This window comes from Phaenicophaeus curvirostris, chromosome 9, assembly GCF_032191515.1.
Source record: "Phaenicophaeus curvirostris isolate KB17595 chromosome 9, BPBGC_Pcur_1.0, whole genome shotgun sequence".
In the NCBI taxonomy this organism is placed as follows: Eukaryota; Metazoa; Chordata; class Aves; order Cuculiformes; family Cuculidae; genus Phaenicophaeus; species Phaenicophaeus curvirostris.
Genome location: NC_091400.1, coordinates 34,529,221 through 34,549,349, shown reverse-complemented (window position 1 = coordinate 34,549,349; position 20,129 = coordinate 34,529,221). Strand labels below are relative to the sequence as shown.

Below are 20,129 nucleotides of genomic sequence, written 5' to 3'. Positions count from 1 at the left end.
GCAAATATATACACCACAGGTATGTATCAAAGCAACAGAGCTGCCCAGCAAGACCTGGGCAGCACATTCCGCATTAAGGAGGAAAGAAAGGCAAAAGAAAAAGAACAAAATCAGCCTACGTCAAGCACACCTTTTCCTGAAGCACCTCCCGTTGACAGAGAGCTACTTCTCACCCTGGACAGGCAGCGACGAAGGGATGCACACCCAGAAGGACAATCAGGGCCTCTGACAGCCTGACGCTATTGCTGCAGTTCCCTTCTCCTCCCTTTCACTTAAAAGTATAAAGACTTAATCTTTTTTTCTCTTTTAAGCTTATCAAGCACATCTCGCACACCTCTCATACCCACTTAAAGCCAGGGGTTGAGCGGGGCTAAAGCCAGACAGCAGATATGCTATTACACTAAAACTGTCTTACATGATGCTTTTTTCCAATTCTGTTGGTGTCACAGTTCCCCATGAGAAGTAGGAAGAAGTTGGAAGGCAGATCTGTTCATCACAGCAGCCTAAAACAGGTAATGGCACAGTAATTCAATGCGTACTTGCTCTCAGGGAGTTTTAAATTCCACAGATGGGTCTGTGGAGGAGCTTGATGACCTGGCTGAGGTGCAGCCCGCTCCCAGGTTTCACAAACCGTGCCTGTTTCTTGGGTCTCCAGAGACTAAGCACTCAGTGAGCTGGAAGTGGTTTATTCTCTCGGGGCTGTGAAACACAGCAGTTCACCAGCAACCCTCCATGGGGAGAAGCTACAGACCTCAACCTCCCGGTGAGGCTTTGGTGTCATCTGCCACGAAAACCAAATTAATCACAAAATTATTTCTCCTGAGACCCTGACTTGAACCTCTGGAGGAACTGAGATTCACCTATTCTTATATTGCAGTGGCCAGAGACCCGCAGATATGCTCCAACAGAAATGAATTCGAGCTGGATTTGCACTTCACTAATTCACTGCAAGCAAAAGAATGAAGTTACCTGCAAGAATGACAGGATGATTTAATCAAGCTACAAAAGCAGTGTGTAACAGCGACTGACAGGCGACAGTCCCTGAGTTAAAAATCAATAGATCCATAGTCTGATGCAAATAATACCTAAATCTCAAAGCAAGACTGAGTTTTTGGTGGGCTTAAACCCAGCCATTGATACACAGATGACTTGCCAGGGGCAGTTCAGGGGCCATTGCTGTTGGAAGGCAGCACTATGTGTCCACAAAAAATTAACAAAAGTTAAGAAGAAAAGAAAGAAAAAGAAACTTCCAGCCACAAAAGTTACTCCAGTTTTCAAAGGTCCTCATAGTTCACAGCAGAAATCTGTTTCACGTACTTAAAGGTTTTCTACTTGTTGTCTTGACCTGAGAGCCATCAGTTTAGAAAAGGAATTTTCTGGACCGCACCTCTGCCAGGCTACACTAAGTGCTTTTTAATCTCAATTCTTTTGGGCACGGAGAAGTATTTGTACATTGCTGCAACATCCCTCCTCTGCAGTTAAATAGCTGGGAAGAAACGGTTACCTCCAGGCTGCCGGGAATCAACGATCAGTATTCATTTAGAAAAGCTATACAAAATAATGATGCTTTCAGAGCTGGCTCTCGAGAGTGCTCTGTTGGCGAGGCCTCTGCCTTCGAGGCAGAGCAAAGCCCCTCTCGCGCCAAGCAAAGCTGGATGGGTGCTATGAGGGACATGTGCTGCAAGGCTCCTGCACAGCTACCTGGCACCTCGCAAAGCCTCCGCTGTTCTGCTGCAGACTGTCTTTCCTAGCCACAACAGCTCAATTTTGAGAATTTCCATCAATGCAACTAACAAATTACATGCTGCTTCGAGTTTTAATATCTAAAGATTCTCATTTAACTTCGACTGCTTCCAAAGAGGAGGCGCATAAGAGATCTGACAGTCTTTCTGCTGCACAAACCAAACGCGGAGCGATGGGCACAGCTGGCTCTCCTGGATGCAGGAACCACCGTGTCACAGCCTCACCATCGCCTTTACTTCAAAAGCTTCAGACCTCAAAGACCAGCCCAGTTTTGACCTGCATAAGCCACTTGCTCTCCCTCTGCTGTCTCATCTGTTAGTCCTCATCATCTCTTCATTTTCACTAGGCAACCTCAATGTTTTTCATTTTGAAGTGTTTTACGATGCTTTTAGTATTTCAGCAAAAGCTGAGTTCCTTTCCCCTTCTGACAGTTTCTATGGTAATTTTTTAGATCACCCAGTTAACAAACTGTGGTTTTTGAAAGACCAAGTTCCCTGAAGAAACCAAAGTACTGGGTTGGAGAGGGAGGGGGGAATTCCCTGCTGCATTCAGCTCCTGTTAGAAATGCTAATAGCCCGGAGTCCACAAACTGCATCTGCACAGATGTGAAGGATTAATAATCTCTTCCAAACAACTCTGTCAACAGGGAAAACATTACTGGCTTTTGCACTACTTCTTTTTGGGAGGCCATAATGCCTCTGTTACTTGAGTTTTCCATTAGCATTACAAATACCAAAAGAGCCTCTTCCATTCTTAACAGTTAATCGCGTGATTTATGAACGGTGAAAACTCACTAAATTGGCAGGAAAAAAGCTCCAGCAATGTATTTTCAAATTTGACCTGAACAAAATAATATATTTTCTCTAAAAAATAATGGGAAAAAGGGCAGAAACTTGAGCGACATTTTTCCCAAAATGGAAAAGTGCTGCTGGGGCTGCAGGGAAACCTTGAGCTTGGGAACCAGGAGTCAGTGACAGTCGAAAGGACCTTCCCTCGTGTGCACAAAAGACCCCACGATGCCTTGTTCAAAAGGGATAACAGTAACATAACACCAAAAAGAGCACCACTACCATAAAACATCAAAATCACAACACTAAACAAACCCATATGAAAACAGCTGGTTTTACCTGTTTCTGTTAAGCAGCCAGTGCGACATCAACCCACCAGTCCTGCCTTTCACGATTTGTGTTTTCCCAGTTGCCCACTTTTGGTTCCCAACGCAAGCAAGAAATTTATGCACCAGCAGCACCAGGTCCTTAGAAACATCAGTAGTACCAGATAGTCCACTTTGCAGCAGAAGAAACCTTTTGTCCTGCAGATTTGACAAGCCAGCTGGCCTCAGATGTGGCAAAACGTGGGGGTTTGCATCCACCTACGCCTTCCCTCAGCCCTCAAAAGCAGACAAACTTCAGGGCCAGGAGCAGGACTCTGATCCACCCCTCCAAAAATCATCTGCAAAACCTTGGGACTAGCCAAGCAACAGCTAATTCCCCTTCACTGCTGGAATGGGACCATTCCCTCAGCAGGGAGGGAGAGAAGAGAGCCCGAACAGCCAGGAATTACAGCCAGCTTTCCCTCCCCTGCCCTGTCCTCAGTCGAGGTGTATCCCTGACTCCAGCCTCACGCCTACATTTGCTAGCAAAACCAGATCTCCTCGAAACTCGAAAATCGCGATCTCGCTTGCACTTCTGGATGTTAACACACAGGCTGATCTCTTGCAGAGCAAGCATGACACGGTGGCACGGTAAGACCTGGCTGGGAGCACAACTGGGGGTGCCTTCACTTGTTATTCTGGCTCATGGCAGACAGCCTGGTGAAAATCCAAACGTGCTCACTTGCAACAAGCAGGATGATCCTCCTTCCTTTCCCTGCACACCGTTTTTCAGTCGCTAAAGGAAGGGGCAGTAACTGTGGCAAAGCATCCTGCCATGCCTCCCCACAACCTGGCACTCAGGGTGTTTGCTTAATACCCTGGCTGGGGGAAGGGTGAGAAACAACCCGGAGGGCACAACTGCAGGGTTTACTGTAATAGGCTTAAATGCCCAGCTGGTAGCTGCAAAAGGGATATCTGAAGTCCCAAAAGCATAAGCAGATTCTTCTCTCATCAGAGGTAGCCACGGGTCCTTCCATAGAGGATTAAAGACTGGTTTACACATGTTGCAAAGCAGTTTCATTAGGGAAAAAAGGAAACATTTTCTATAAAAGATAATAACAAAATAAAAAAAAATCAACACAAACCCTAAATTTCCAATGCTGACCTTACCAAGCCAGTCACTGTTTTCTGCTTCAGCACACTCAAAAAACAGCCCTCAGTTGATGTTTAACCAGCTGCGCATATTAGCACAGTTATAATTTACAAGGACATTTTCATCTCTTCCCTGAAATTTCTAGGAGATTAATTGCACATGAGCATGAAAAGAGAATCTGAGTTTGACAACGCTTGCCAGAACAACACTCTGACATTTGGAGTATACAAACAATAAACAGAGTGCCTGATCCAGCAAAGGCAGCTCTTGTTTTATAACCAAGTTCCCTTTCCCCTCTCATCTTTATCAGAGGCCACAACCACAGCACAGGGTCCCTGGCAGCAAGGCAGGAAGCAGCAAAACCTGTGCCATATGCTCTAGGTGAGACCAAGACTCACCTTTCAAGCAGGAGCCAGGGCACCCTCCTTCCACAGCAGCAGATGCTCCTCTGTGACTCTGATTTCTGCTCCCTGTGGGCTCGGCTGGGGCTCCCTCACTTCCCTGGTTGCCTCTGCTTGTGCTGATCACAAGCAGTTGGAGAGATATGGGCTCTGCTTCCTTCCTGCTACTCTTCAGCTAAAAGCCACCTCTCAGGGGGTCTGCAAGCCCAGCGCAGAGGTGGTGGCAACAGAGATCGACAGAGCCTGGAGAAGGTGGGAATGGACACAAGGAGGTGAAAGACAGAGCGACAGCAAGAAGACCAGACCAGGAAGGAGCACTCTAATAAGTTATTTGAAAGTGTATGATTTCAGCTGCATTTCTGAGCCTTGTACAACAACCCCCACTCACCTGAATGACGAGAACTACCACAACCGGTAGGTTTAACTTGGGAATACTTCTATTAAATGCTGTGCTTCAAAACATGTCTCTTTACCACCCTGCGTATCAATACCTAGACGCGAGGAATAAGCTTGCATGCAGATTTCTAAGCATCTAAGAGTCTCCAGCTAAGGGAAGAGCTCTCCTCGCCTCCCTGCAATTCTCCTGAGCCACTGCAGGAACGGTGCTGCCCTCACCCTGCGGATGTAAATCATAGCAATAAAAGTATCAATTAAAAACAGAAAGGTACTTTGTTCAAGATCATATAACATACCCTGTACAAGACAATCTGTCTTCGAAGGGGATGACTTGAGATCTCCATTTAAAAAAAAATGATACCGCCACAAATAAAATGCAGGTTATTATTAAGCATAGAGGAAATCGCTTCAATAAATGACCACAGAGTAATTCACCTCTGCTTTATAAAAAAAGAAGTCCTTGTAAAGCAGTCCTTGAAAGGAAACAAATCCTCAAATTCCAAAAAGAATAATACTGCCTCCAGAGAAGCCAGCAAAAAGACCAGTCCTCATTTTATTTGCTTTAATTCTTCTCCCAATTTTTAAAGTTACAACTACAGAACTGTCAGCATGTCTCCAAATACTTGAGCTATTTGGCTTTGCAGTGGCTGTGGAAACAAACAGATTTCACTTCCTTATCGCTGAAGTTTGTGTTGCCTCTTTTAGTGACTGTTAGCAACATTAAGAGCAAAGACAAAAAGATGCAAGACCTACACACAGCTGAACACCCAAACCCCTTGTGCCTGACAGCTCTCATCTGAAATCTTAGGCCGATTTCATAGACTCATAGAACAGTTTGGGCTGGAAGGGACCTTAACAATCATCCAGTTCCAAGCCCCTGCCATGGGCAGGGACACCTCCCACGGGATGAGGCTGCCCAAGGCCCATCCAACCTGGCCTTGAACACCTCCAGGGATGGGGCAGCCACAGCTTCCCTGGGCAACCTGGGCCAGCGCCTCCCCACCCTCACGGTGAAGAAAATCTTCCTTATGTCTAGTCTTAAACTGCCCCTCTCCAGTTTATACCCATTGCCCTTTGTCCTATCACTACAAGCCTTTAGGAACAGTCTCTCCCCAGCTTTCCTGTAGGCCCCCTTCAGGTACTCCTTTCACACTCCTTTATGTCTAGGATAAACACGATAAACACCAAAGGCAAGCGTACATTCACACTAACACATTTTACCTAGAACACTGAGAACTGGCTTTATAATGCTGAAATCCCTTCCTAGAGGACGGGCTGGACAAGGCTGCTACAGCACCTATGTCACAGCATCAATGTCTTAATCATATCTTACTAAGACCAGGCACTACAAATACTCCAGCGGCATCTTGCCTGTGCCCTGCCCCATTGCTCCCCTGCCACCAGATCCTTTCCCAGGGATTTCCCAGTCATGGTATCTCTGTTCGCTTCAGCCCCTTCTGCTGGAGGGAGCGTGGTGCTCTGCCAGCCTCGCCAGTGCCCAGGTCTGCAGCACCAAGGCTGGACCCTAGCTCAGAAACATCCCTGGAGAGGGAGGGACAGGACTGCTCTTGGCAGAGGGACTCCCATTCCAGAGGGAAAATATCCCGCAGTTCCACACTGCGTGACACTAACGCATTGCTCCAGCACCCTAAAACCTACCAAGCCCAGGCAAAGAGTCTCAGTGGTACTTGAGTACTTCTTTCCAAGAGCAGCGAGTTGCACTAAATGAACACAGCACAGTATTGCACAACAACTACACTAAAATACACCTCACAAGCATTTAAAGGCTGCATGGGGCTCTATTCCAGCTATTCCAATATAGAAAAGTGCCAGGAAACTCTTTCATGGTGTTCTTGCAACAAAACAAACCAAATCAAAAAAACTCATTCATAAACGATTCTTCGCAGAAGTTATTCTATGTTGGTGTAGAGATTGCCATGAATACTTTGCATGACACAGACCTGGGAAAGTCAGTTACTACAGTGCTGCTGAGGGCGGAAACAGCGCGGCACAATCCCACCTACTGACATTCACTGTGTTGCCATTTCCCTCTCGATAAGGTCCTACTCTGCTAGGTAATCCACATGGCATTTCTCCAAAATCTCCTGGGATACCCTCTAACACTGAAACTGGGAAGATGAAAAGAAGGGAGAGAGGAGAAAAAAAAAAAAACAACAGCTCTGTGATAGTCATTAATTAATTCAGCCCAGAAAACGCACTTTGAGCAGACATACCTGAACTTCTGGTTTCTCTGGGAACCTTATCTGCAGCCTCTCAGCCTAAAAGCTGAGATTTAGTTGATAGGGATCAGAGTTTACAGCTCCAAGGCATTCATCACTCACCTGGGTCCCAGGGTGGGAAGCCTCTGCTTCCCACAACCCCCCTTCTACAGCAACCAGCAGCTCAGAGCAATACACCAGTGACAACCAGTCTCCCTCACTCCAGGAACTTCACACAGTTCATCTTTAGGGAACACGTGGATTTCATTCACACACTGAATGCATCTATAAGATTCTCACTGCTACTTAGATGAAAACTCATAATAAAAGAACTAGGATCCTTTAGAAAGTAATACGGCGTTCTTATAAGCACTCGCACAGACACTAAATAATGTGCAATTCGCCAAAATCTTAATGATAAGATTTAAACATGAGCTCACACAAGAGAAGGGACTGAACTATCTGCCCCAACTACGTGTGAGCAACCAACACTACAAGGTGCTGTTATTTTTCTGATGTTCAAAAAGGGGTAAGGTGTGCTGACTGGACCGTTGTACATCCGGCTACTCTGAAATCCCTTCACCCTGCAAGGTCCACCTACGCACGACGCAGCTGGAAACACAACGGGTACAAGCAGCAGCACCTTACCTATGGAAGACCGAAGTCTTCACCTCAACACAGGCTGCAAGAAAAATCAATCCTTCTCACAGCATAAAAACAGTATTTCTAAACCTATCTGTGGTTTAAAGTGTTCAGATATAGTTTATTAATTATATTTATTAAGCAGTCTAGACAAACTATAGATTCATTTTTCTTGAAATCATTAAAATTCTTGAAAACATGAATATGACTTGGATGTTCATAATTATCAAGGTGTTTTGGCTTTTTAATCTGCTACGATGAGTTTTCCACACACAGACGAGCCTTTGGAGCCTTCACCCTGAGAAGGCTGGTGCGTCAGTGTCCGCACAGACACATGTAACAGGAACACACGTACAACCACACTCCCAACAGCGTCAGGGTGTCTTTGCACGAATACAAAGATCACACACCATAATACATAATTTATGTGCTGAAAGCACAGCTAGACAGAGGCAGGCAAAGCACTATCCACGTCATAGTTTTTGCGAGGTTTATGGCAGAAGGGCCAATCACTGATGAGTTAACTGGCCAATCTGCAAATAAACACAACGAACGCGCTTACTAGCGTGGCATCACATTTCAGGCTACAACCCTTAAGAGACCAAAAAGTCAGTTCTAAACAAGATTCTCAGATCATTAACAAATAAAATCCAAAATAAGCTATGAACCCAACATTTCTGTAGAGTGGAAACTATTTTAAATGCCTGTTCCCATCCAGCTACAAATGGAGAGCATCAAAGCACTATTCCCAGTGTGACAGAGACCACATGGTTAATACAATCTCCTTTTAACCTCCTAAATATGTTGTGCGATATTAGCAAAGAAGCTGCCTAATGGTAAGAATCATAAAAGCACTGTAAAGATTGGCAGCCACTCAACAAAGTGGCCAAGGAAGCCTCCCCGTAGGCAGTTATAAAATGATACCACTCGATTCACTTGTGTCATGATGAACTGCAAGTTAAGCGGCACCACTTAGAAGTTAAGATCTTTAAGGCAGCGGAGAAGAAAACAGTCAATAGCCTCTTCTGCTGTAAAAATCTGGCGCACCAGTATCTTAAACATCATCTGTTATCTTGGGTTCTTCCCTCTCCTCCACTCCATCCCCTGGTGGCACTGAGAAACACTAACTAAAGCTTACAGGAAGGACTTTTTCTGTCAACGAGCTGGGATCCCCTCTCCCCAAAGCCCACATTACGTTCTTAAAGCAACTAATTTCCCTCCTTGGAGACTTTCAAACACAACTGGACCCCAAGCAGCCTGATGAACCTTTGAGGTTAGTCTTGATCTGAGCAGGAGGTAACATCAATTTGTTTGTGACTGTCTTCTCTACAAATATTCTCATAGCCACTTATTAAACTCTCAGCTGAACTCTGGCATTCCCTATCAAAAACATTACAGATGATCAGAGACAAGACACATGGCTACACAGGTCTGTGTCTTCTCAGCACAGAAACTCATCTTCTTGGAAGCATTCCCAAAGAAGTTCTGAACAAAGTATCAGAAAGCGAATAATCCACTTCTGATAGAAGTGCTTCTGGCCCTGGTTTTGTTTTTAAAATGTCCTTTGATAAACCATCTATTTACATTGCGAAAGGGAGAAAACTGAAGTGGGAAACTGCACACGCACAAAAACAAAGGCATTATCAGACAAGTCATTCTGTTCATTTGCAGCTAATTGCTCATTACTGTGAAATAAGGCTTTTGCAGTCTTTCATCATAAGTAGGTAAGAAACCCTAGCCCATTACCAAGCATTGCTTTTGGCACAGCATGTCTCCATAAAATCACGTTTCCATTAAATGCATATCCTGGCATCCCAAAAGTACTGGTGGAAACTTAACAACTTGTTCTGTCAAATCATTTCATAGGGACCTTCACACACTTGCATTCACCCTTTTCTGATTGTTCTTGCTTTGCTCACAGTGCTGCTTTGAACACCAGCTATCCACAGACTGCCTCCACTTGGCACACTGCCCCCCAAACACCCGACTGCAGCATTTTGAGAACACGTATGTTCCTCTCCCTTTCTCTCTCTTGTTCACTTAACTATTAGACTAAAAATGTATTCCCTAAACACCCCAAGTCCACAGATCATCGGCACTTCATATTCTTCACGCACTCTCTGCAAGCAACAAGGCTCACCCCAAGTTCCCCACTGCCTGACTCACCTGCCGGTGCTGGATTTTTGCTCCTGTTTAAAGCAAAAGGACCTTGAGCCCTGAAGCACCATTACTAGCCAAGCTGGCTAACAGTGCTGACACTGAAGGTGGCCACCTTGGAGTTACCTCATCAGCGCATGGTGAGTACGATCGGGGAACTGTATGCCGTTCACAGAGTCAAGCGGGCATGTTTGCAGCAATCACCCTCAAGGTGCTTTCAAGGCCTTTTTCATCATTGTAACAGCAGGAGTAATTTTTAAACCTCGCAAATAGTTTTAAATTAACTTCCCTGACAAAGTTTTCCAGAGCAATATAATCCAAGTACATAAAACTCGATGCAGAAGAGCAGGGGTGCAAGGAAGACAAAGTACAGGCCTTCAGAGCAGAGGAGAAACTATATCTCCATTTAGATGTAGCTGTTCCATTAGCATGTAGATTCAAAGTCACTCCTGTGCATTTATTGAAGCGCTACCCAAGCCTTCCTAGCAAGCAGAAATCCATTCTGTGCACAAACAGGGCTTTTATAGCTTTGCACAGCACTCGACTGCAGAATCAAACTTTTCAATGCCTGGTAAATTTTTACTTGAAAGTAGCAGGAGAGCTTATGCCAGAAGCCCATATGAAATGACAGCTCAGTGGCAGAAGGTCAAAGCACAGCATCAAGAGACTTTATGGAAGCGTTTCAAGGCAAACTTGTTAAAAGCATCGTGCTGTCCAGTGAAGCACCGATTTATACTGCTAGGAAAGGTCTGCCCGGGGAGGTGGTTGACTCGCCTTCCCTGGAGGTGTTTGGGGTGCGGGTGGATGAGGTGCTGAGGGGCATGCTTTAGAGATTGGTGGGAATGGTTGGATTCGAGGATCCAGTGGGTCTCTTCCAACCTGGTGATTCTATGATTCTACGAAAGCCCCGTAACAATCTTCCCGACTCCTTTCCAGTGAAGGTCAGTACCTTTAATACGCTGCCATACAGAAAGCACAGCAGCAGGGCATCCTGTAGGTGGTCAGAGCTGTTTCTGTGTCTAATCTCTGGTTATTTTTGCTCAAGTTAAGAATAACAAAGCAGTGTTAAATGGCAGAGGTTTTGTGCAGACTGTCCTTTACGCAAACAAAAAAACCCCAACCAGACAAAACCAAATAAACAAAAAAAACTGAGGTGCAAAAGGTGAGTAAAAACTCACTGTTGACCCGCAAATGACCGAAGAAAGCACAACAGAGTCTGAAGACAAAGAGCACAAACCATTACCCTTTCTCCATTAGCACCTAAAACTTTGGCTGCAGGAGAAGGACAAATTTAATTTGAACTGAGAGAAAGGTTCTATGTCCTCTACCACTTTAATAGAAGCATGCAAGGATAAGTTAGTGCTGACAGTGACCCTGAACAGACGTCAAGCATGAAGACTTTCAACATTCGGGATTTTGCCAGCTGTCACCACATCCTAATAAAACAACAGACAGTAAAGCTCCATTGAAACCCGATTATGTCCACTCAGGGTCTCTCCTTCCATCTACACAAATGTACTTTTAGATTCACTTAAACTTAAAAGATCAAATTTGCAAATGCTTACACGCTCTCCCACTGAAGCATTTCAATTGTCTACATCTGCCATTTTAACAAATTCAAGTATAAGACTTTAAATTCAATTAGCACAAATCTCAGCGCTCCCAACATTAAATTTGCAAGTGACATTTAATGGCATTCAACACAGGCGAAGCAAAGCTAATACCCTAATGGACCAGCAAGGAAAATCGTACGACACTCCAAAACATGATGCTCTTTTTCAGTCAAGGAAATTAAAGGTGTAGGCTGCATCAGACAGGAAGAGATGACAGCTATTAAAAGTCCTTCTTAAACCAGGGCTGCAAAAGCTCTTCTCTCCAGATACAGCACACGGCTTAAGGCTGCATATGATGTGAGAGCAAAGACGAAAAGCGGCTACTTTATTCAACAGGATCACCTGTCTAACTGCTGGCTTTTGAGGGCAATATTCCTCATGCACAGCTGTTTCATTTCTTGAGACAGGAATTACAATCTCTTCTGACATTTTTACTTTTGTCCCCTCCTACCTGTTTTTCTGCTGAAGGCTTAGGCAACGCAGCCCCACTCATCACCACTCCTCAGACCCACACCAACTGGCGCACACAGGAGCGCTGTATTTTCCAAGCTGTGCTGGTTTTGGCTGGAACAGGGATAATTTTCTTCACAGTAGCTAGACTGGGGCCATGGTTTGGGCTTGTGCTTGAAAAAGTGCTGATAAATCAGGGATGTTTTAGCCACTGCTGAGCAGGGCTTACACAGGGTTAAGGTCTTTTCTGCTCCTCACCCCACCCCACCAGCAGAGTGAGCTGGGGGTGCACAAGGAGCTGGGAGGGGACACAGCTGAGACACTCAACTGACCCAAGGGATATTCCACACCATAGGACATAGCACATAAAGCAGGGGGAAGAAGGAGGAAGGGAGGGAGGGACATTCAGAGTGGCAGCATTTATCTTCCCAAGCAACTGTTACACTTGATGGAAACCTGCTTTCCTAGAGATGACTGAAGACCTGCCTGCTGATGGGAAGTGGTGAATGAATTCCTTGTTTTGCTTTCTCTTATAAATTGTCTTTATCTCAACCCATGAGTTTTCCCACTTTTACATTTCCGATTCTCTCCCCCATCCCACCACGGGGGAGCGAGCAAGGGGCCGGGTGGTGCCGAGTTGCTATCCAGGGTTAAACCACAAACAATCCCGTCCCAGGCAGGTGATAGGATGCCTGTGCAGCCCAAGAAGCCAGCCCAGTGAGCACACCTGAGGAATCCTGCTACCCCGCCTCCCCACTGAGCACCTCCACCTGATACAGCTGGGTAAGAAAGGTGACAGTTTTCACACAGCTTTGCTTCCTGTGTTAGAAAAACCCAAAGCTAATGGACTTCAGGGATTCCATCAAGCCTTTTTTTCCAAGTGGCAATACACTTCACTGTAAGACCTTTAAATAAAACAAAATACCTCCAAAGACCTTTAAAATCAGGGAGACAGAATCAAGACTAGGCTGGGAAGTCCAAGAGAGAAAACGGCTTTAGAGCCATGGTTAAGAAGAGGGAAGGTTATTGGGGGTTTTTTGGGTTGGTTTTTCTCATACATTTACATCTCAGCTAACTAGCACAAGCAAAACCTACCCTTAGTGAAGATGCTTTCACAGTAAAGATTTATTACTGTTTTCCTTTGAATAAGGGCACCAGAGCAGCACCCCACGAGCCCACAAAGGAAGCATCAACAGGGCATGTTCTGCTCCATGAAAGTCTTGCTCCTCTGATTTTGATGAGTGAACCACAAAACCAGCAATAGCAATAAAGAAATGCAGCTTTTAAAATGGAGTTAAGAGACACATTATAGTCTCTCAAACTATACTTCCTTTTCCCCAACAGCTCTTGACCAAAACGTATGCAAACAAAGCCCAGGTGGTACTTTGAAGGATTCTTTTTTCCCCCCTCAACTACATTGACGGCTTTGATAAGACCAGAAACAATACAGACAAACATTTTAAAGATGTTTAAATACTCATTTACGTTAACAAACCATGCATAGCACAGGGAAACTAGTTACACTTAGTAGCTTATTAGAACGAATGTTCTTAAAAATCAAGCCCAAGCAACCTGCATCAAACACTGTCTCAGCTAAGTAGATTTTCAAAACCATAAAAAATATTAGGGATGAAAGCATCACGAAAAGCCAGTAGGTTTCATGCTTTCTTCAGGCTTCTCATTCCCTCCAGCCTTTGCGGGGAGAGGGAGAGAGGACTTAATTATTAACTTGAATGATGCCACACACTTTGGGAATTCAAGTTGTATTAAAAACTAGAGATTCCAACCCACAGCATGGGAATCATGCAGAACATCAGCCTCTGGAGGGCTGCCTGCCCCTTTCTGCACGCTGCTGTCTTGAGCACAAAAAGCCTCTGATGACACCAAAACCCTTCAGAAAACACCAACAGTACCCAGGAGCTCAGTTCATGACCCTCAGATTCTAAAAAAAATCTCTCAAAACTCAGGTTTTTGAGCTCATTTTGAACTCATCTCTACTTCAGAGTACCCTTTCCACATACGGTTGGTTTTGATGCCTGGCACTTGAATTAGGATTGAAAAAGCATTCAGATGCCCTGCTGTGTTTCAGTGAAGAACAGTTTGGACCCTACCTCGCTGTGAAGCCTTAAAAATCCTTCCCGCACAACACATGTCTCTAGGAATCACACCGTGAGAGAAGGATCTCACGCCACGTTCAGCAAAACCAGCGTTCATGGCCATGTGCAAGTCTCCCAGTTTGTTCTCTGACAGCGCTATACAGATTTATTTTTTTTTACTCCAAACAGGCCCTTCCTGAGAGAACAAGGTTCCGGATTATTTTTGTCTGAGCATTTTTTACAGGATGTCCTGTGCCCCAATTAAAAAGCCTTTAATTCAGCAACTGTTCCTTATAGCCAGACTGAAATTGCTATTAAATCTGACTAAGTCCCAGGCCATCCATATTTTGCTCGCCTATCAACCAACGCTGAACAACACAGAGCAGCAGCAACGAGAAGATGGGAACAATTTTGCAGTTGCCATCACCAATGGCACATGTGTTGTTCTTCCACACATTCAGTTCAAGAGAACTCAATAATTATTTAATTAAAAGCAGCTTGACAAGCACTGTGAGAAAAAATTATATACGTGGAGCACAGGCACATAAAAGGTGCTATGAACAAGCCACCGTCTTTTAAGGGTACCGTTAGCTCTGAGTAGTCAATCAGTATTCATTAATACCTCCAAGTCCTGAAAATTACCTGCATACTCTGACTTATTAAATTTAAAACCATCACAGGTTTTCATTAAAAGCTAATTAAATACAGGTGGAGCCACATTGTCTCTAGGCTGATACATGAAAGACAAGAGAAGGCTGAAAAATTATTTGAGAACCAATTTGTTGCACAGACCACAATTTCAAGGCACCTGAGTTAAATTCAATCCTGCTCTGCATGCACAATCCTGGAAAAACAAGGCAATCTCTCGGGATTTAGAGGGGTCTTATTACCTTTACTGTAAAAGTAGCCATTATCTTTCATCTGCCACCAAGCGGGGTTGATTGCGTTCGCTTTCCAAACTCTAAACACCTTCACAGAGCTGAAGCAATTCCAACACCCACCACCATACTCCACAAAATAAGACAGAAGCCTTCATTAACTCCAGTGCAGCATCCACACTCCAAACAAATAAACACACCCAATCCCAAGCCCACTAAAGCCAACAGCAGAGCTTCCACCGACTCAAACTTCCAGGCTTCACGTCTATGTTTCAGGTCCAACAAACAGGCACGAAAGCCAACAGCAATAATTTCCATCCCCACAGACCTGGGGCAGCAGAACAGAGTCTGAAAGGATCACTTACAAAACCCGTCAACACACCTCAAAGCCCCCAACACCACCACCAACCCAAGCAACACACGGAGGTTCATCAACATCCCTCTCCAACTCTGCTGAGAGGCTGCCTGCATCACCCCATCAGCACCAGGTCAATATAGCAGAGATCGTATTTTTGTAACAAATAAAACTCTTCCCTCTCCCTTTCCCCGCTTGCCTCGCATATTTGTGATGCCTGAAGGCACCGAGGCCTTTTTAATGATGTTTTCACACGAAAAAATAAATTAGAAACCTTAATCACAACAGGACCTCCAGTGGGAACAAAGTAAAAAGACAGACACGCATTAAACACCCAAAACCCTGCACCTCACCAGCACATCCAGCAGTGATTTCACATGCAGACAAGGAGGGCAGCTGGCCCCCTGACTCTTTCTTCCCCAAAAAACACGGCCACGGGGAGCCTCGGCCCCACCGACCCTAGCCTGGCAGCCCCCGAGGCCAAGGGGAACGGAACTCCAAGGGTCCCGGGGCCATAGGGAATGGAGCTCCCAGGGGACCGGAGCTCCAAGGGTCCCGGGGCCAAGGGGACCACAGCTCCAAGGGTCCCGGGGACCACAGCTCCAAGGGTCCCGGGGACCACAGCTCCAAGGGTCCCGGGGCCAAGGGGACCGGAGCTCCAAGGGTCCCGGGGACCACAGCTCCAAGGGTCCCGGGGACCACAGCTCCAAGGGTCCCGGGGCCAAGGGGAAAAGAGGTCCCTGGTGCCACCAGGACCAAGGGGACCACAGCTCCGAGGCTCCCGTGGCGAAGGGGCAGCAGCCCCCGGGGTCCCGGGGCGAGAGGAGCAGAGCTCTTGGTTGCCACGGGGGGCCAAGAGGAGCGGAGCTGCCAGCACCGAGGGGAGCAGGGCTGCCCGGCGCCGCGGGACCTGAAGGGGCCGCGGGGACCGTGACTCTCGGGGTCCGCGGGGCCCGTATGTTCGCGGGGCCGAGGCCCGCGGGGCCGCCGGTTGCCGAGGCCCCGGAACGTGCCGAGGGCCGCTCCCCTTTTCCCTTCCCCACCCCCCTCTCCCCGCTCTCACCGTGCGGGTCTGCGGCCGCCGGGCGGGTCCCGGGGCGGCGGCGGCGCCGGTCGCGTGCGCGGCGGGGGGGGGGGGGGGAAGGCGCGGGGGCAGGGGCGGGGCGCGCCTGCGTCACGTGACGCAGGCGCGCCCCGCCCCTGCCCCCGCGCCCCCCCCCCCCCCCGCCGCGCACGCGACAGGAGCTGCCACAACCCCCCCTCCCGCCATTCCCTCGCCGCCATCTTGTGCCTCCCCCCCCCAAGACACACACACGGGGAGGGGGAGATGGAAAAGGGACCGAATCGCTCATAGATTCATAGAATCACAGAATAACCAGGTTGGAAGAGACCCACCGGGTCATCGAGTCCAACCGTTCCTATCAAACACTAAACCACGTCCCTCAGCGCCTCGTCCACCCGTGCCTTAAACACCTCCAGGGAAGGGGACTCAACCCCCTCCCTGGGCAGCCTGTTCCAGTGCCCAATGACCCTTTCTGTGAAGAATTTTTTCCTAATGTCCAGCCTAAACCTCCCCTGGCGGAGCTTGAGGCCATTCCCTCTCGTCCTGTCCCCTGTCACTTGGGAGAAGAGCCCAGCTCCCTCCTCTCTACAACCTCCTTTCAGGTAGTTGTGGAGAGCAATGAGGTCTCCCCTCAGCCTCCTCTTCTCCAGGCTAAACACCCCCAGCTCTCTCAGCCGTTCCTCATAAGGCCTGTTCTCCAGCCCCCTCACCAGCTTTGTTGCTCTTCTCTGGACTCGCTCCAGAGCCTCAACATCCAACCTGGCCTTGGACACCTCCAGGGATGGGGCAGCCACAGCTCCCCTGGGCAACCTGAAGAAATTCTTCCTTATGTCCAGTCTAAATTCCCCCCCTCTCCAATTTAAAGCCATTCCCCCTCATCCTGTCACTACAAGCCTGTGTGAACAGTCCCTCTCCAGCTTTCTTGTGGGCACCACCAGCTTCTTTGCTCTTCCCTGGACTCGCTCCAGAGCCTCAACATCCTTCTTGTGGCAAGGGGCCCAGAACTGAACACAGGATTCGAGGAGCGGTCTCACCAGTCCCGAGTACAGAGGGAGAATAACCTCCCTGGACCTGCTGGTCACGCCGTGTCTGATCCAAGTCAGGATGCCATTGGCCTTCTTGGCCACCTGGGCCACTGCTGGCTCCTGTTCAGTCCACCGAGTGGGATAGTTTGAACTGGAATAATTTGAAATAAGCCAAAGTGCAGTTGAACCTGAGCAGCCGTGGCACTCGAAGTTCAACAAAAAGTCCCTCTGAGAGTGGGGTTTTATCTTTAAAAAGGTCTTCTCCAGACACTTTTGTTTGAAAATGGTAACGCCTTGTGTGCAGTATTGATACAAAATGGGGAATAGTTTGAAAATTCACAAAGTGATGGGAATGGTTGGACTTGATGACCCAGTGGGTCCTTTCCAACCTAGGGATTCTTATGATTCTATGAATTCAAATCTTGATTTAAGCTAAAGAGCAGCTTCGTCCAAGCAGCTCTGATGTTGAAAGTCAGACAAAATTTCCCTCCTATAGTGTTTTTTCTTTAAAAAGCTGTTTTCCAGGCACTGCTCATAGTTTGAAAATGATAATGCCTTGTGTGCAGTATTGATACGAAACCTGCAATATTTTGAAACTTCTAAAGTGGAATAATTTTAAGAGGATTATTTTGATTTAAGCTAAACAACAGTTTGATCCGAGCAGTCATGTTGAAAGTTAGACACATTGTCCCTCTGAGAGTGTTTTTTCTTTAAAAAGCTGTTTTTCCAGACACTGTTAATTGCTTGAAAATGATAACACCTCGTGTGCAGTATTGATACAAACATGGAATATTTTGAAACTTCCAAAGTGGAATATTTTGATTTAACCTAAAGTACAGTTCAATCTGAGCAGTTGTGGTGCTGAAAGTTCAACACAATGTCCCTCAAAGAGCGAGTTTTCTTTAAAACAGCGTTTCTCAGACACTGTTCTTCCTCTGAAAGTGATAACGCCTTGTGTTCATATTGATACAAAACAGGGAATATTTTGAAACTTCCAAAGTGGAATGTTTCAAAGTGGAATATTTTGATTTAAGCTAAAATACAGTCTAATCCGAGCAGTTGTGGTGCTGAAAGTTCAAGACAATGTTCCTCTGAGATTGGTTTTTCATTAAAAAAGTGATTTTCAGACACTGTTCATTGTTTGAAAATGATAACGCCTTGTGTGCATTATTGATACAAAATGTGGAATATTTTGAAACTTCACAAAGTGGAATAATTCAGAGGGGAATATTTTGACTTAAGCTAAAGTACAGTTAAGTTTCGTCTGAGCAGTTGTGGTTTTTGAAAGTTAGATAGAACATCCCTCTGATAGCGTGTTTTCTTTAAAACAGTGTTTTTCCAGACACTGTTCTTTCTTTGAAGATAATAATGCCTTGTGTTCGGTGTGATCTGTGCTGAACAGATGCCTCTTGTTCTGTAATCACCTCTGTTTGCAGTACTTCCCTAACTCAAATTCAACGTCAAGCAGAGAGCTGGAGCCAGCTCCAAATGAGCAAGAATTTTGACTGTTGCAAAGCTTCATAACATTAAAATTACATGTTGGAAAGTAATAGAAGATCCATAAAATTTCTGGGAAAATTTATGCATCTGCACATAAGTGGGGAGTATGTTCTGTCCCAGCTCTTGTCTGGTTGCAAATGATTGATGGAGGTCACTCCCTCACATTGCCCAGGGCTGATAAAGGATGCTTGCTTTCTAAAACTCCAAAACTAATCTGAGAGAGTTTGATTTGCTGGCATTTTCACTATCAGAATGAGCCATTTTGGAGCTTTCTGACCGCATGTAGCCAAGCATAAGTAAATAAATACATAACCCTTTCACTCTAGGTGCTGTTCCCGGCCATTTGGCTTCTGTTTGCCTTCATCACTGTAACGTCGACAGCTCTGGAGACATGAGAAGTCAGCTGTTATTAATAAAATCTTAGTTAAGATAAAATTGCAGGACAATTAAGCTTGCAAGCAACCTCTTGGTGTCATCTTCTCCAGGCAGAAAGGGGGTAGAATTTAGTTTCATAAACACTAACGTTTCATATCCTATTTCAAGCCTCACACCTTACAAACCCTGCCCTGTTAATACAAAGAAGTTGGGTTTTTCCCTGCCCAAAAAGGTCAAAAGCATTTTGTGGTGCCTGTCGAGGCCGTGAGGATAGCCACGTGCGCTGAGCCTGGTTTCCTGTGGGTCAGTTCCCCAGCGTGGGAAGATCGGCAGGATCTGATTAAACTCTTCTTGTATTTCAGGCATTTGTTGTCTCTGCAGGGTGGTTGTTAGCCAGCAGATCCTGGAGATAGCAGAGCTGCAACACAGCCAGATGCCCCTCTCCAGGCAGGAGGAGGATGAAAACACACGAGGGAGGGACTGGATGTGCCTGTATCTCGCAGTGACATTGAGTAAGAGACGGCTTTTGCTGATCGGGGCACACAAACACGCTGAAATCTAAAAAAAAAACCCTCATGACTTACCCTAATCAACGAGTGATTGCAGACATTACTGAAGCAAAACCAAAATTAAGCCTGAATAACTAGTAATACATGCACAGGGACAGGTGAACCACAATGATGTCCTGCTCCTGTGTGGAGAAATACCAAATACTGCAGTTCCTTAAAATGTAGTTTAGCCATTCAAACGGAAAAGTGTCTGTGTAATAAAACTCAAATTTACAGCCAATGTGAAAGCTACTTCTTGAGATCTGCCATGATCTGCAGCTTATTATGTTTCTTCATCAGCGTTGATGAAGAGGGAAGGCGTTTTGTCTGACCCTGGGATCCAGGCAACAGCTTTCGCCCTGTGCAAACTGTGTGGCAGTTAGGAGGGGAAACGCAGGTGGAAGAGGACAGCTGAGGAGAAA

General features: G+C 46.1%; 1 protein-coding gene across 1 annotated transcript in view; it reads right to left on the bottom strand.

Moving 5' to 3' along the window:
- The window catches only part of SGMS1 (sphingomyelin synthase 1), a 97,218-nt gene extending 80,881 nt beyond the window's left edge, over positions 1-16,337 (bottom strand). The window contains exon 1 of the mRNA XM_069863918.1: positions 16,260-16,337. The gene's annotated coding sequence lies outside the window, so the exon portion shown is untranslated. The remainder of the gene's footprint in view (positions 1-16,259) is intronic.
- Between the last annotated feature and the right edge of the window lie 3,792 nt (positions 16,338-20,129).